The following is an 18,767-nucleotide window of genomic DNA, read 5'->3' on the forward strand; positions in this document are numbered from 1 at the left end:
AATGTCACGGTCTTCCAGCTGGTCTTTCCTGACTTCATCATCACTCCACGGGTCTCGATCAGCCGATGTTGATGTTGTAATTTGTCTTACGACCGGAGTCAGCAGTTCGTATTTCGCTTCCACCCTGGAACAATATCGGCAGCTTTCTGGGCAATGTCGTCTAGACAGGGCGTCAGCGTTCCCGTGTGATGATCTCTTATGATGACAGATAGTGATGTCATATTCTTGGAGTCTCTGTATCCACCATGCTATTTGACCCTCAGGATTCTTGAAATTTAAAAGCCAGGTCAATGATGCATGATCGGTGCGGAGCAGGAATTTTCTGCCGTATAGATAGTGATGGAACTGTTCTACAGCTTTGACTATGGCGAGCAACTCTTTCCTGGTGACACAATAATTCCTCTCCGGTTTACACAGGCATTTGCTCCAGTACGCCACTACACGTTCTTGGCCGTCTATTTCTTGGGACAAAACAGCACCGACACTTTCATTGCTCGCGTCGGTGTCGGGAATAAATGGTCTGTCGAGCTGAGGATACGTCAGGATTGGAGCAGATGTTAAAGCATCCTTTAAGTTGTTAAATGCATCCTCGCATTCTTTTGTCCACAAGAACTTTTGCTTACTTTCTGTCAGCTTGTGAAGGGGTCTTGCGATGGAAGAAAAGTTCTTCACGAATCTCCTATAGTAGAAGCCCTAGGAAGCTTCTCAGCTGATGAACATTTTCGGGACGTTTCCAGGATTTAACGGCTGACACCTTTTCAGGATCCGTGCACACACCTTCTGCAGAGATGACATGTCCCAGGTAAGTCACTTCCTTTCGGAACAATTTTCATTTAGCGGGACTCAGCTTTAGATTGGCTTCTTTGCGTTTCTGAAGCACCTTTCTAAGATTTTCTAGATGCTCTTCAAAACTCTTTCCGACGATGATGATATCGTATAGGTATATCAGACAGGCTTCATAGGAAAGTCCTTTCAAAACAGTCTCCATGAGGCGTTCGAATGTTGCCGGCGCATTACACAGTCCAAACGGCATCACCTTGAATTGCCACAGCTCTTGTCCCGTAGTAAATGCCGTCTTTTCTCGGTCATGAGGGTGTATTTCTACCTGCCAATACCCACTCTTTAAATCAAGCGTTGAGAACCACTTGCTTCCAGAAAGAGTGTCTAGAATGTCGTCAATTCTAGGAAGAGGGTAACTGTCTTTCTTCGTAACCTCATTCAACCGGCGATAGTCAACGCAAAATCTTGTTTAGCCGTCTTTCTTTCTGACGAGAACGATGGGAGATGCCCATGGACTTGCTGAAGGCTCGATGACATTGCCTTCTTCCATATCTTTTAACAGTGTTCGCACCTCTTCCTGTTTAGCAAACGGTAGACGCCTTGGATATTGCTTGATCGGGGGATGATCGCCGGTATCTATTCTATGTTGTGTCAAACTAGTTCGACCCACGTGAGAAGACGAGCGGGAGAAAACAACTTGAAGATCTTTAATAACGCGATCGGCAGCATTCTTCTCTTCATCGTTTAATTGCGCATTCTGAAGCAACTCTGATGTAATGCTTTCTGAAGACACGGATTCTTGGATGTTACTCTTTCTTTCAACGGTGGTTACTGGAGTACATGTTGAAACCACTTCACCTTTCTTAATAACTCTCGCCTTCTCAGTTACATTGGCGACTCTCACCGGGATAACCGTTCTGGATAGGTCGACGAGTGTTGAGGCTACTAGTACTCCTTTTGGGCTATTACAGCTATCGGGATATTCTATGATGCCGTAGCGGAAATTTCTATTTTCGGCTATGGATCCAGGAAGTAAAAACTCGGTTCTTGCGGGAATTGTGATATCATCTTGAGCTATAATTTTGTGGATAGATTTCACTCCATCATTAATTCCGAAAAGGGCTATGTCCTCAGATGTAGAACGCAATTCGTTATTTTTAAAGTCCAAGGAAAAATTGTATTTCCTTAGAAAGGCCAATCCGAGTATGCAAGAATCTGTGATCTCTGCTACATATGCCGTGTGATGGTAAGCGGCACTTCCAAACGTTATGTTAACGTTTATTTTTCCATCGATGTCGATCTTCTCACCGGACACAGTCTGGAGGGTAACGCAGAGCGGCGTCCAGATAAGTTTGTTTCCCAGTTGTTGAGCCAAATCTTTTCGGATGATGGTAACGTTGGCTCCTGTATCTATCGTCATATTGCAAGGAACTCCATTAATATGTCCTATTATAAAAAGTCCATTACTGCCGCCTCTCACTGCAGAAATCTGAAACGCTTTAAACTGGGGCTTTTCATTATCTGGCAACCTCCGCCCCGCGAGATGGCCACTAATTAGTTTCCCTGCTGTTTGTTAGCAGCGGTCTTAACATCCGTACCCTGGGGTATTCTGCAGTTTCGTCGTATGTGTCCTTCAGCACCGCAGTTCCAGCACTTAACGGTCGGTTTCTTCTCACCAATATTCCGTCTCAAGGAGTTCAGTTGTCTAGTTAAATCGTCTAGACGAGCGGTGAATTTATCCCCTGGCTGCTGGACTTGAGCAGCTCTGACTGGGTGGCGGTCTCGACGAGTGGCTTGCTGGGCTGCCTCGAATTTCATGGCGTACAATAAAGCGCTTTTCAAGTCTTTAACATCCGCCATTCGCAGTGCTTTCTGTATTTCAGGGTCCCGGATGCCATCGACGAAATATTGCAGGGACAGGATTTCCCTTGTTTCTGTCGGGCACTCTGAAAAGGCGTGATGTGACAGCCTTTCAACATCCGTGGCGAGCTCCTGAAATGTTTCAGTGAGCTTCTGTTGACGGGATTTTAATTGGAGCCTGCTGTAGTCTTTTAAACATTTCTCGCCGAAGCGCAGCTCCAAAGCGCCGGATAGAGCTTCGAAATCTAGCCTTTGATTTTCCGGAAGCGTCTGCAGGATATCCGCTGCGTCTGCTCTCAGGGAAGCGGCGAGATGACAGGGCTTAGCTTGGGAATCCCATCCATTCGCATCCGCCACGATAGAAAACTGGGTCTTATACACTTGCCAGGAAGTCTTCCCATCATATGTGGATAGCTTCAGAGATGGACGAGCAGGCATCGTTAAGAATTTAAAATCATCACACTTGCTCCCAGCCGTCGCTACGAATTTCTTTAAAGTTTTCAGTTCTTTGGCAACCGCAGAAACCCGGTCATCAATTTGTTGTTCGATTTGTTTTTCAACGGAACATACTCTTCCTTCTATTTCTTCTTTAACGGAAGAAACATTTTCCTCAATTTGTCCCATTTTATTCTCAACCACATCTATTCTGCCTTCCATAGCATCGAATTTGGTTTCTATTATGCAGGTAATTTCTCTTTTCATTTCGTATTGACTTTCTTCAATCTTGATTTGTCCAGCTTTTATTTCTTCTTTAACAGATTCCTTAACAACTTTTATTTCGTCTTTAAAAGTTAATTGACCAGCTTGAATGGCCTTCATCTCTTCCTTAACGGATTCTTGGCCCAATTTCATTTGTTCCTGTGCCGTTTTCATTTCTTCCTTGAGGGATTCCTGGCCCAATTTTATTTCTTCTTTAACGGACCTTTGACCAGCATCCATTTTCTCTTTAATTTTATCTTTAAAAGATGTTTGGCCAGCTTCCATCTTTTCTTGGAACGCAGCAAGAGCAGTAATGAGCTGTCTCAATTGTTCTTCCATCGCTCTTGTTATTGGCATTCAAATCCCACTTCTGACACCAAAAATTGTTGCGTGCGTACGGGTTCGTTATGAAATGAATGCACAAGTCCGATGAAAAATGAACAAAAATTTATTATTATCACAACAAAAATACTTAAATTTTCTCGAATTATCATGCAGTATTACAATATCTCACAGCAGTTATCTTTTAACTACTCAAATGTCCAATAGAACGTTATTCAAAACAGCTAAAGAACGCTAATCCGCGAATTCGCTACAATCAACAAGAGCAGTTTTCTAAACAACAACAAACTAAGCAACTACTACAAACTGAGATGTTTTCCTCCTTTTATAAGATTTTAAAATCACGCGCTAGAATTTTCCAGTACTTTCTCGAAATCAAAAAGAGATATTTATTTATTTAATGCACGCGCTGTTGTATTTTCAATTTTCCGGCTTAGCATTCTTTTAATATTCGTCACGCGCTGCACTGCGCGAGAAATAAAACCATTTCATTTATAATTGAACTAATATTAGCTTTTTAAATACCAAATTCGTAACAATATAAAGAAGAGGTAATAACTGCTACAATAATAAAGTGATTGCACGAAGATCATTGAAATTAACCTAACATTTTGGGAAGGTCAATGGAAAAATTCCAGTTCCATTTCCCCTCACTCAAGATCAATTCATTCGTTAAAATTTAAAGCCATTTAATATTTTTATTACTCTGACTTCATCCATTAATTCGCAGATAGAAAATAATTATTACTAAGGACTTCGGAACACAAATTCTCATCAATATTGAATTGGTAAGCCTACTAGAACTTGGTGTAAAAAAAAGTAAAATTATAAGGTACGAATTAAACCAATCAAATATCTTTAATAGGAGTAAAATAATATTTTGACTGAAAATTCAGTGCCAGTGTTAAAGTAACTGGTTTTAAAAATAGTGTACACGTAAGAAAACAAATTGCAACTAGAAAGTTTATATTTTTTAATAGTCATTTCAGTTTATTTATATATATATATATATGTGATATATGTGATATTTTAGCAGTCGTGGACATGAATGGTGAAGCTTGGCATCAAAGTCCGGGCATTCCAATGACAGATAATCTTTCTTTTAGATGAAATTCTCCTAATTACATATCAAATAGTGTTTCAAACTAAATATGATGAAATCTAGGCTTTTGACGTCATAACTATTCTAAGAAAGTGAAGAAAGATGAGAAGTGCAGCAGCATAGATCTCACGAGCACAGGGAGAGAGGAGCTTCTGACGCAAAATGGGGTGAGTTCTCTATTTACAGAAGCGGTTACGTAATAAGCTGGGATATTCTGGAAAGTACTGGTTTAGGGAGAAGATTCTGAATGAATTGCAAATAGTTAAAGGTTCTTGGTTCGCAAAGAGCAAAGCCGTCCTACTTTTTATATTTTACACACACACACACACACACACACACACACACATATATATATATATATATAATTGAAGAAAGGAGAACAAAATGAAAAAGGCCTGTGCTGTCAAGAATTTTGCGCATTGAGCTGCAAAATTAGAAAACAGGGTAATATATATAATTTCCTTTTTCCAAAATGTTAGGTTAATTTCAATGATCTTCGTGCAATCACTTTATTATTGTAGGAGTTATTACCTCTTCTTTATATTATTGCGTTCAAACAGCTTAAACTCCACCTCATATGCACTGTGAATGAAGTCAGTTTAAGGCTTGAATTCAGACGGAGCCCAAACAGAAAACAAAACAAAACAATAGGGAGAGAGAGCCCTCGAGAGCTCTGCCATAATTAAATAAGAAAACAACCTTTGAAAACTTGTGTAAACTTAACTTCATTTCTCAGTTCTGGATTTCACTGATTTGAATATTTTTTTGTCCCTCCTTCTAATTATTTCCTATCATTTGACTAAAAGAAACATACACAATATATACCTTGTGTTTCTTTTAGTAAAAAATATTTGAATTAATTGTATTATTTAAAGTTGATATGCCTTTTACTTCCTTGTACGAAGTAAAAAGGAAGTATTGCAATCGCGAAAAGCTTCAGGCAGCATATTTCAACGAAAATATCCACTTTGACCGCTTTCGAATGCAATTTAACGCCGTTTTTGCGCGATATCTGTACGCAAGGACAGAATAAAAGACTCTTTTCCTCCAAAAAAAAAAAAAAAAAAAAAAAAAACTAAAAAAAACTGCTTTAAAATGAATTCTGAAGAGAATTTTCGTGGCGTCTGTACGAACGTATGTCTCGCATAACTCAAAAACGAGTAGCCTCAGAATGTTGAAATTTTGTATATAGGACTACTATAACACGTAGATGTGCACCTCGTATTTTGATTTCAATCGGCCGCTCCAAACGTATATAAATATATTTATAAATATATCCACTCTGTTACCCGGCTCAGTGATCTCAGTTTCTTTACTCTTATATGTTTGTAAATTGTGCATTTTTTTTCTTTAAAAATCATTGAATTATGTTGTTTTTATCTTCCGGTTAAGGGTTTTATGCCTTTAGTAAATCTGTATGCAATATTTTTAGAATTATCAACAACTTAAAAGTTGTTTAAGTGCCGCTAAGCCTATTTTGATGGTGGCCATTTCTTGTTTACATTTGAAGCAGCTGAGAAGTGAATTTGTTGCCCTTCTAGAGGAACGTAGCTTCGCAACAACAAAGATAAACGCCTTCATTTATTATTGCGATGTAAATCATGCTTAATCCTTTCTGGAATTTTTTCGAGGAAATAAGTGTTTAAGATTTAGTTAATTTTTTAATAATTAGTAATTTTTAGTAGAGATATTTTGAGTTTTTATGTATTTTTGCCTTGTCGCGAAGTGAGAACTGAATTAATTGAATGAGTAATACTCAATCGTCTGTGAAAAACTGTTTCTTTTTTGTTTTGTTTGCTTAATTTCTTTTATACATCGTTCTAGCTTTATTATTGTACTTGAATAGAACATGTGGCAACGATTAGATAATTCTTTAAATGATACAAATTTTGTGCTTTCTGAGTTATAATCGTTATGGTAAACAAATAGAGTGATTTTTAAAGAATGCACTTATTCTGTTGTGGTTTATGCGCTGTCGGCGAAGTAGATATAATTAAATCCTATAAGTTTAAACAAAATGCAAGAAAAAATGCGTATAGTTTAATATTCCGTACAAGGAAGTCTTGTGGTGTACACATCAGATTTTTTTCACTAGCATTTTAGTAAGCTTCGTGTAATACTTTGTGGTGCGTGAGGAAATATATTTTTTTTCCTAATAATAATTTAAAAAAAGCTAGAAAGATACTTAACAGAAATCAGAATTCAGTTTCCATTTCTTTAAAAAGTAAGGTAAGCTAGTACAGCCATCTGGTGCCGGTAGAATAATTTAAACATATTATATTCCTCTAACATTATCGATTAACCCGCAGGCAAGTAATAAATTACTAGGATTTAGGGAACATAGGTCGTCATAAATATTGAATTGATAATTCCAATGGAACTTAGTGAAAAAAAAAAAATAAATAAATAAAATATAAAATTATAAGGTATAAATTATATCAATTAAATATATTTAATAACAGTAAAATGACTTCTTTGGCTGAAAACTGAGAGCGAATAAAGAAATGAATGTTAAAATAACTAGTTTTAAAAAAATGCTCTACATGTAAGAAAACAAATCGTAACTAGAAACATACTTAACAGAAATTAGAATTTACTTTCGGAACAACGTAACATAGTACAGCCATCTGGTGTCCATAAAACGATTTAAAGGTTTTTTACGGAAATCAGTGGCCTATGCCGGCACTTCTTGCAGACAGCTTCTTGACAAATATGGTAATGTCAGAGACTGGATTTTGAAAATTTTTGAGGTGGAAAAAAATTTTATGCTGTTTTATTAGTAAGTGAAATTAAGTTTTCCCTTGTCTAATAATAGTAAGTGATCCCTTTGGTAATATGTATATTTTTATTAATTCTTAAAGATTCCTTATATTTCCTTATATCGAAAAGACTTATTCTCCGTCTAAGATGACGTATTATTGATATTAAATTACATTACTACTATCCTTCTGTCAACCTGAAGAATTTTATTACTAAGAACAGTATTTCTGAACAGAAATAACTTTAAAGAAGGTATCTACGAAAGATGTTCAAAGATCCAATGCAATTAATTGCTTATTTCTGATTACGTTCCCCCCCCCCCCGGTTTAAGATTTCAGAAAGTTTTCTGTATTGGTTCTTAATTTTACCCGAGAATTACGAAATTTCCTAGGCATTCACATGAAGCATTAACGATTCATGTGTTAATATGTCAAAATAAAACAAATTCTGAAAAAAAAAAAAAAAAAAAAAATACTGCGGTTTACAGTTGTGTCAGATGAAGTTAAAAATTCGTCAGCTTCTATTATTTATCAATTGATTTGACAGTCTATTAAATATTAATGTTATTCAAAGCTTTATTTAAATTATTCAGTTATTTTTGACAATAACATTTACAATATTTAGAAATGGTGGGAGTCCAAATGATCGAACGGCGAGGGAAAGTAAAAAATGATCTCCATGTCGCTAAGACATATCTCCAGTTTTGTCACACTGCCTTTTGCGCATACTTGCCCAAAGTTGGTAGTATCGCGGTTACGTGATTAAAATTTACTTCAGTCGTGTTTTCTTTCCACGCTGCTGTGCTAGCATAAACAAGGCACTCTTACTAGTGGGCAAACAGATGAACAAAGAGTAAGAATCTAATTTCTCTGGTCGGAAGTATGTGAAAAGGTCAAGAGGGGCTAAAATTCATTTCAGTGCTGGGTCGTTAGAACCTTTTGATGCTGGAGAGGCTGCAATGCCCTCACCACGAAGGCATGCTCTCGAGTCTCGGTGAGGGCACTGTATCTTTTTCACATCGCTGTCTTCAAAAATAACCTAATGACTCTAAAAATGGTACCCGAACTAAAAGGGTGTGGAATAATTCGTCAGCACCAGTATTTGGCGATTGGCTCTCCTAAACCTCAGTCGCCCTTTAAAAGTGGGGAGTATTTTTTTCCGCCTTCGTGGTATAACGGTAACACACTCGGCGCGTATTCGAGAGATCCAGGTTTCCGACCTGTTGAGAGCATTGCTTATTTTTCATGTCTCCTGCTTCCTTCCCCCCCGAAAAAAAACGGATGATCCTACAGTGGCGCTCGAACTAAAAGACGGTGGACGATAATTCGTCATCACCAGGATTTGGAGATTGGGTTCCCTAATCTCCAATTCCCTTTAAAAGGGGTAGTGCATATTTTCTAACCTCTTCCATCATGCCTTCATGGGGTAACGGTAGTACACTCGGCGCCCATTCGAGACGTCTAGGTTCGAGTACTGGAGAGGGCACTGCTCATTTTTTACGTCTCCTGCTTCAAAATATTCTAACGACTGTAGGACAGGTTCTCAGCGCAATATGCAGGCGGGGTTGCACACTGTGCCTAAGAAATGGGACAGTTCTATATATCTCCCGTTCTAATGGGCCGATTGACGAAATTCAAATGGCGTTTTCCATGTCTCGAAACCGCGACTTAGATATATTCGAAAGCGCGATTTACGAAATAGAATTAGGCATAGTATTGTTCTAACATAGGTATTTTGACACAAAATTACTCTTTCGGGAATTATATATGCATTTTTTACATGTTTCGATTTTACGACTGAAATCATGTCTAAATATGAAATTTTGCAAAATTTGGTGAGAAACTTACCTAGAAACTTAAAAATTTATCTCAGCGGCACTTTTTTTCAAGTTGCACCAAGAATAATTCACATGGTGAAATTCTTGATTTTCAGTAACCTATTTTCCTTTCCCTTTCATCGTGCACGAACGGAGAAGAAATCTGCATCGTTCATAATTTCAAATAATTTTAACTTATCGCTTATAGAAAATATGCCAAATTTCAGATCGCACCAATGTATAAATTCACACGAATATCTTGGGAAATTTTCAATAAAAACTCTATTGTTGCTGGTATGCTTAGAAATGCATCTACTTTAAGATGATAGTAAAAATTTTATGGGACATAATATTAAAAAAAATGTTTCGAAATAAAATGCATAAAAATTGCTAAAAAATACAAATTTTAAAAATAAATCCGAAAATATCTGCAAATTTTATTTTAATTGAATCTAAATTTCGAACTAGGAAAGAAAGAATTACTCTAAGTTCAATAAAAAAAAGAAATATTAATAAATATATACCAAATTCAATTAATACTGAGGAGCTAAAATTTTGAAAGGTAATTTTGCAAAACTTGGCACTTTGCCATAATTTGAGTCGTAATATCGAAAAATGGAAAAACATTGGTTTCTAAAAAGTCCGGTTTTGTGTTGGAATACCTTCAAAGTTTGGGTTCGATCGAGAAAAGGACAACATGGTTTTCCGTGCGGCACGTTAGAACAATGCTATATATAATCTGATATATATCCTAAGTCGCGCTTTCGAGGTATGAAAAACGGGAGTTAAATTTCATCAGTCGGCCCAGTAGAATGGGAGATATGAAAGAGTCTTTTTTTTTTTTTTTTTTTTGGAAACTATTACTCCTCTAAACGGTTCCCGAAGTTCTGTATTCTCCAAATTAATTTCATATTCTTTTATGCGACTTCTTAAAATAGTTTTTACTACTATATTTATGAGTTATAAAACTGTTCATAAACGGAGTTCTCTTCAAGAACTTAGAAACTCTCATTTTCACTTTCTTTGTCAGAATTTTCTGAATTTCTTTATACTTTCCTCTTGTTCTTTTAGAACCAGGAATAAATCATCTTTTGTCTGGTTTGATGTTGTAGCATTATTATCCTCGTTGATGCTGAGTATTATTGGTAGTTTTGATGAGGTAGCATTAAATTGTGCTTGTAAGAATATTGAAAAAATATTTATACGTAAACAACTGCCTGCAAATGTCTTCGTTTCTGAAATTTACAAACACAAATTTCACCTTTTACGTAGTTACAAGGCCTGAGCCAATATCATCAGTTTTAAATTTTGCGGCAATTAAGAATACGAACTCCAAATCTTGATCTTATGATTTCAAAATGACCTTACTTTTGCAATTTAGAATCAGAGATTTTAAAACACGTACCACTTTAGCATTTATAAATAAAAATTGCTACTTTCGTTTGGGGTGGCAATATTTTTTCACCATTCGATTCATCAATAAACTTCTGCTTAGAATGCGCGTTCGAAAGAGCAAATTCTAGCTGCAATATTGGTAATATATTCCATTTTGAGGTGATATTTGTTTTCATTTCCTTTCAGGGGACAACTGTTTTCTGCAAGATATTATTGTTCTCCTAATTTATTTTTCTTAGCTTTGATATATTGATGTGCGTCAATAGGACAGATTATTACAACAAATGTCGTTAAGTTTGAAAATAGAATTTATTATGTTTCATTCGCTAACTCATTATAGTATTTGATTGATGTTCCACAATATTTTACTCAAGCATCACTGCAAAATATCTAGATAACAACTGGAGTTCAATTACTTAATATTTGTACCATAAACTAAAGTAAACTAATGTATTTCTGCCCCTCATTCAGCTACTCTTAAAAAAATTCTGTACATAGTTCTGAGTTATACCAGTACACACTGCTTAACACACAAAAATGAGAAATTTTACGAAAGAACAAAATTAAACCATTGCCTCATATGTATGGATAGTAAAAATATGGTATAAATAATAGTATCTCCATAGCTGGTGACGGTTAATTTGTTTGATTACGACCGAAACACGCGAGGATCATCTGTGTAGAGGGAAGGATATTTCTGTGGGAGACTGTCTAAGAAACACTCCGCTTATTTCCATGTTACATGTACCATTGCTGTAACAGGAAAAAAAAAAAAAAAAAAAGCTGAAGTCAAAAAATCGTAAAATATCAAAGTAAAAATAGATAAACAACGAGTGTGCAATTGCAGTCTAGTTGAAATGAATACTGTTGGTAAAAGAAAAAGTCACCAAGCCGTTCAACCTAAAAATGATAATAAAACACATAGATGTTGGAATAAGTAAAGTTTCATTGGAATAGTGAAGCAATTACAACTAATGATATAAAAGAACTGGTTTATTCTATAATCATCTGGGATTCTCTACTAGAAAGCAATTAATTCACATATCTGTCAGCTTGTGTTGATTAGGTTACTACTTTTTTGACATAATGTTGCTTTAATGCTGCAAAAGAACGTGCTACCCTGTCAGTGCCAAGCCAAGTTTGTTCTCTATAAGATGACTCCTTTTTATCATGTGGCACTCTTTCAGAATGTCCATGACCAGAAAAATCTATCAATCTATCATTCACGTACTGGATCATCCACAGTGACGATATCGACTGCGATTCGCTAAAGATCATTGACACACTTACACAAAAATAACCCCGAATTGCATTTCAGCGAATGACAGTACTGTTGAAATCCGTGCGTTGTTGCTCACGAGGAAATGCATATATTTTTTTGGCAATACAGCTAATCCAGCAACTTTTTGTTCACCCTTGTAGTTACTTAATCCTAAATTAAAAATTTGTTGACTAGGAATGTTTTGAATTTTCATCACTATTTATTTTAGTGTATAACAATTTTAAAATTTTGCCAGAAGGCAATAGTGTGAAAAATGTGAAAACTCACAAGTAACGTCCAATCTCTCCCCCCAAAAGTTCTAAATGTATGCGATGTATACACATACATACATACATACATATATATATATATATATAGGGTTTGATATTTTTTATTACTTTCTTGTACGAAGTAAAGAAAGTGTTGTAATCACGAAATATTTCTGGTACCATGTTTCAACGAAAATATACATTTCGAATGCAATTTAACGATGGTTTTGCGTGACAACTGTACGTGAGGATAGAATAAAGGATTCTCCCCCCCCCCTCAAACGGCACATAAAACACTTAAAATGTATTCAGAAGAGAATTTTTGTGGCGTCTGTATGTACGTACGTATGTATGCATTTATCAAAAACGAGCATTGTCAGAACGTTGAAATTTTGTACGTAGGACTGCTATAGTATGTGGTTGTGCATCTCCCTTTATGGGGCAATCGGCCGCACCAAAACTATATAAATATATGTATATACATATATACCCACTCTGTTACTCGGCTCCGTCAGTTAATGTTTTTATTCTTACATGTTGATAAATTGTGCAATTTTTGCTTTAAAATAATTGAATGATGTTGTTTTTATCTTCCGGTTACGGTTTTTATGCCTTTACGCATTTAGTTAACCTACATGTTATAGTTGTTGAATTAGTAACAATTTCAATAAGTGCGGTATTAATTAGTATCAATTTCAAAGTTCAAGCCTAATTTTTTTTTTTTTTTTTTTTTTTACTACAGCAGCCATATTTGTTTACGTTTGAAACTTAGCAGAATAGTAGATCTGTTGCCAATCTAAGATTCTCAAGAACAAAATATTGTCTTCATTTATTATTTCGAATTAAATCATGCTTAATACATTCTGGAATTATCATTTAAGTTATTAAATTATCTTATATATTGACTCAGCGTCCATAACAAATTCAATCAGTTTCTACTCTTTCAGTGTCTTTTTGCCGAGTGAGACCAAAAGTAAACTTTCACTTTTGTGCACCGTGAAATCTGCCTTCTTGCCCTCTGGCCGAATTGATTTGTTTTCTCGTAAAAACAATAATTTTAAATGTATTTTTTTTTATTGTTTTAACAGTATTTGGTGTTTTATGTTTTCTATATCTTTCAGTTTTTAATATAGATATTTTGAGTTTTTATGTATTTTTGCCTTGTCGCTAAGGGAGAACTGAATTAATTGATTGAGAAATAAATCTCTAATGAAATTCGAGGAAATAAGTTTGAATGACATGCAGGAAAAAATGCGTGTAATTCAATATTCCGTACAAGGAATTCGTGTGGTGTACACATCAGATTTTTTTATATTAGAGCTGTACGGAATCTTATGTTAATTAAACAGTTATTATGATTTCAGCGTTTACTACAACTTCTTCTTTTCTTATTTCTCACAAGAATGCAAATTAGTGTGAGCATTTAAGTTTTTTTTAGATTTGAGAGAGAGAGTGTGTTTCTGGCATCGCATGTGCATTACTTGGCTAGTGGCTACCCGCTCTAATAATTTTAATCATTCGATGAAGTGTATCATACATTTTAAAAACAAAGAAGACCACGACAGAAAATACAAATAAATAAATAAATAAATAAAATTGAAACCACTTTTATGTCATTCTCCTATAATTCCATAAAAAGCTAATTTTGTGTGTGTGAGAGCAGATTATAAATGGAATAGGAATTAAAAGCGAAATTTTGACAAAAATTTAGTACTATTAGCAAAGACACACCACCATTTTTTTCTTTTTGTATATCTTTAGTATTTCCCATCAATGAATCATTTTTTCCCTGGCATCATAATTTATTTACTGAGTCATAGTACCAAAACTGCAATTGTGTCCAAACTGTTAGCTACATAATGGCAGAACAATTAAGATTAAGAAATAAAAACTCGTTTTACTGTTTTCGACATTCAGCTGGAACATCTCAGAGATGCAGCAGTATATTAGATACTTAAATTCTTTAATGAAATATTTACTTTCATCCAATAAAAAAGCATTGTGATTGTTTGCAGACTACATTTCTGTACGACAGTAAAGTAATTAATGTGTTGGGTGGCATTATAAATAAAAATATTTCCATATTTAATAAAAATAAACATATTCCTTGCAGTTACACGAAATCAAATAAGTAAGTTTAATAATTTCGTGCTCTGATTCACAATGGATTGTGAATGAGAGGACGATTAAAAATTAAAATTCTTATGAGTAATACACAAAAAGAGAAAGACATTAACAGATTGAACCGAATTTTAGCCGTTGATGAATACAGTAAAATTCCAGTTATCCGAATCAATTAGGACCGGACCCAGTTCGGATAATAAAAAATCGGATAATTGGATTTTTTCCTAAGTGAGAGTCTACGTACACTTTATTTAATTACTGTATGTACTGTATGTTGAAAATGGAAGGAAAAAACTATTTTTAAAGAAAAAGAGGTTTTAATTAAAATGAAAAGACAACAAACACTTTTACATACATGGTATGTACTGCACAGTACTTACATGTGTTGAGAGTCATTGCTTGCTGAAATCTCGGTCACAGTAACCTGTTCGTCTGGCTTAATCCATTTTCGGGCAGCCAAGTCGCGTGTCCGCTTGACAATGAGAAGTTGCATGTGGTCACACTCGGGCTGACGCTCCATCCAGTTCAGTGCAGTTTCAAGACCGGCAAGCGCTTCAATAGCTGATGGTCCCATGTCTGCTTCAACTTCGACATTAAAGTCGCGTTCTTCCTCGACACTTTCTTCTCTCACTCTTTCGATAAGTTCATCACTTAGAATTTGAAACCTACGGTCTGGCGAATCACACCCCATCCATTCTGCTGTATCCTCAGCATTAACTTCTGAACATCGAGGAATTTGCAAAAGAATGCTTCTTAATTCCTCAAGTGACACGTCATTCTCATCTTCTCCTCTCTCTCGTCCCTTTCCTTTTCTTTGAGCTTCTATGTCCTTTTTCTTCTTTTTCTCCTTATGCTTCTTTCCTTTAGTTGATTCTAAAAAATTCTGAAATTTTGAAAGCGATTCGGATAATCAGCGGTTCGGATAAGATAATTGGAGTTCTACTGTAGTTGTAAAACTCTTGAATATAACTGCTAATCCTAGAACATTTTTTACTGCACTCGATTAATATTAAAATTCAAGAACTGTAGATAATAATATGGAATTTTAAAGAGAAATAAAAAGTGTTTAAAAAATTCTGAAAGAGTTCAGATTTTAATGATTGCCCAATGGGATTTGTTACGGATTTTTACGCTCTCGCTGAGATCGCAGTCTACCAGTCTTCTGTTGCACTCACTTCTGCTTGCTTTGATATTAAGCACTATTTTCTTCGCACGTACTCCATTTAGTTTTCAACCATGAAATTTATAAAAATTTTAAAAGCAGTATTAGATGCAATGTTAAATGTTGCCATATGTTTTTCTATTTTTTTCAGTCTTTCCTCGATTTATCGTATCAATGTTCAGTTTTCTTAGCAAGATGGCTTACAAAAATGTTTCTTGTGTCTTTTTATTATTAATGTTTTGTGTGTTAACTTCTCCTTATGCTTATAGATATCACGTTCTTCACATTTACGTGACATAAACTTCAATTTAACAGCAAAATCACAAAATATTTAAACGCAGCATATCTTTAGAATTTCCTATAGACCTTGCGCGCTGGAATAAAAGTAGTTTATTCTGTACAGTGTTGTTGCCACTGCTCGCTTTCAAGTCGTTGAATTTGTTAATCAGAAATTTATTAAAGGTTTACAAAATATGGAATAAATATTCGAAAGTCAAAATTCGGTCTTCCACATGCACATGTTCTGGTGGAGGACAATTTTATTCAAAATTTAATGGCTCTAGGTAACGTTGTGTTTTTCACAATGGGAGAAATATACATACATACATGCAGGTTTTTCATTATTTAGTTTCTTTAAAGAAAATATAGATCGACAGCATTTGGTGGCAACAATTCGAAAGGTAATTCGCCGTTTACAGTCGACAACGCAAAGTCATGTTTCGAGACTAAGACCATTCGGGACTAACGACCTTTTGGGCTACTAATAATTCAGTATGTTAGATTTGTGTTATTCCTTGAATAAATTTATGCATGCTGTCTCAATCAAACTTTTGCAAAACAACTGTATTTAAATATTTTTATACTTATGGCAAAGCCTTAAATAATTTAATTAAACATAATAATTAAATAGATCAATGGTCTTAAACTGGCGACCCGTGGCCAGCACGCGGCCTCGAAACAATGTTTGCGGCCCGTGAAAACGTTTCAATTATTAACATCTTGCAAATATAGCATTACAAAGATTTCAAAATTTTAATTATTTGAAACCGAAGTTTATATTATATGAATTACCATTAAAAACTAACAGGAATAAATATTCGAAATTCAAAATTCGGTCTTCCACGTGCATATGTTTACATCAGAAAATCTGTTAATGTTGCTGTGTAATTTATAATGCGATACAAATCTTGTTAAAATAAATTTGTAAAAGAGACGTTAATTTAAGAATTTACTATGCTTTCATGGTTCAACATCCTGATTCGCCGGTTCACGTGTCCCCCAAGTGATCTCATCTCACATAAACTACGTTACAAAAATCTAATTCACTCAGTAATTATCTACATTAATTTCAAGTTAAATCTTAATTTGGAATACAGATTTAAATGCAAGAATTATTTCAATTCGTACAAATAGCTTACTCAGAAATTATGTAAAACCGCAGTACTTTACTTCGCTAGTACATTCTCATTGAAATTGATGAATTTAACCATTGACTTTCCCTTTTCTATATTTTATTATCAGGTGAGAGTTGTGATTGCATTCTAATTGACTTAATTATCGCCCACGAATGGCCTTAGGGCATAAAATTGAACTTTCTGGTAAAAATTCTATATAATTATATGCCAGTATTACCGAACAATCTGATAAGAAATGGCTGCGGCTTGTTTTGAAAATGAGGAGTAAAAGGTTACCGGCGACGATATTCCGTTTGGTATCGGTTGTACCATTATTGCTGACTTTATCGCCTGCTACGACAAAACGAAAAAGTACCCAAATGGTATAACTACTTATATATAAATGAATGCATTTTTATTTTATTTATTCGTCGAAAAATAATAATAAAGAGAAAAAACTAAATTATCATTATATTCTCAAGTTTTTCCTAAATGGAATTTCACTGTGAAGTTAAAAAAACAGTTTTCATAACTTCTTTAAGTTTAATAAATTAGATTAAGTTAAGTAAGGATTAATTAGCATGTTAAAACTATTTAAATAACCTTTAACCTGAAAATTTAATTTTTAAGTGTAAATACATTTTAATTACAAATTAAAATCACAAAAATATGTTGCAGTTACCGAACTTTACGTTTCAGATAGAAAATAAATATAGTTTGACTTTGCTACTTTATATTTGTGATTCATGTATTATGTTTTGAAAACTACTTAGCGAAATTAAAAATTTATTTCAAAGATTTTTTATTTTGTAAATATATTTTTTTAAAATTTTGTTAAAAATTTCTGACCTGTCATCTATTTTCAGATCGTGTATGAGGCCCAAGGCTATTTGAGTTTGGAACTCCTGACATAGATGACACATAAAATTTTAATTTATAAAAGATTCCCAATAATTTTATGAAGATTTCCTTTTCTTTCATTCCCAAAATAATTAATTAATAAAATTTTAATTTATAAAAGATTCCCAATAATTTTATGAAGATTTCCTTTTCTTTCATTCCCAAAATAATATTTTCTTTCATTCCCAAAATAATCGATATTTATCACTTGTTTCCTTCTCTACAGAATTTTGTAGAGAGGCTTACAGCTTAGTAATATAATGCGAAATGAAGAATATAATTTTTGAACTTTTTATACAAATTTTGAAACCAATAATGTCAATATTATTGTAACCTGCTGACTAGAAGAAATATCGCAGATAAACGAATTTGGGATGAAAAAACTAAAACTGATAAAATAGTCATAACTGAAAGTGATTTCCAAAGTCTTTGTCATTTCGAGTCTTAATTTTAGCTACATAGGCTATTCTTAGCATTTTTAATAATATACACAACTGAAGCTTATTTCTAAAGATGTCTTTGACATCTTTTGTTTTCATTTAAGCTATGTAGAATATTCGTAATATTTTTAATAATATGTGTTCAATTCTATCGCTGGAAAATCAATATACATTAAATGTTTCCCTATTAAAGTCGTTTGCTGTTAAATCTGTTCAAGTATTACTAATCAACCAGACTTTTACGTGTTATCAATACACAGATATCGATTTCATAGTCTTGCTGATAAACTAGGATGTGTCAACAGCTTTTCCTGCCATTTTCAAAATTAATTGTATTATTGATAGTAATAATTTATTTCTACCTGTGTGCAACTGTGGGGCAACATTTAACGATATTTAATCTCTGCAATTGAAGCAGTGCATTCATACTCCAGGTAAGTATAAAGCTGATGATGTTAATCAG

At 34.3% G+C, this 18,767-nt stretch overlaps 1 protein-coding gene across 2 annotated transcripts in view; it reads left to right on the forward strand.

Moving 5' to 3' along the window:
- LOC118200432 (uncharacterized) overlaps window positions 1-18,767 on the forward strand; it is a 124,435-nt gene that overhangs the window by 92,504 nt on the left and 13,164 nt on the right. The window contains exon 1 of one of the 2 annotated variants that reach the window (XM_035372404.2): window positions 18,625-18,738. The exons of the other annotated variant lie outside the window; for it this stretch is intronic. The gene's annotated coding sequence lies outside the window, so the exon portion shown is untranslated. Of the gene's footprint in view, window positions 1-18,624; window positions 18,739-18,767 lie in introns of those variants that run through there. 2 annotated transcript variants of the gene reach the window in all.

This window comes from Stegodyphus dumicola, chromosome 10, assembly GCF_044657685.1.
Source record: "Stegodyphus dumicola isolate Sdum_Otavi_A_Nest chromosome 10, ASM4465768v1".
In the NCBI taxonomy this organism is placed as follows: Eukaryota; Metazoa; Arthropoda; class Arachnida; order Araneae; family Eresidae; genus Stegodyphus; species Stegodyphus dumicola.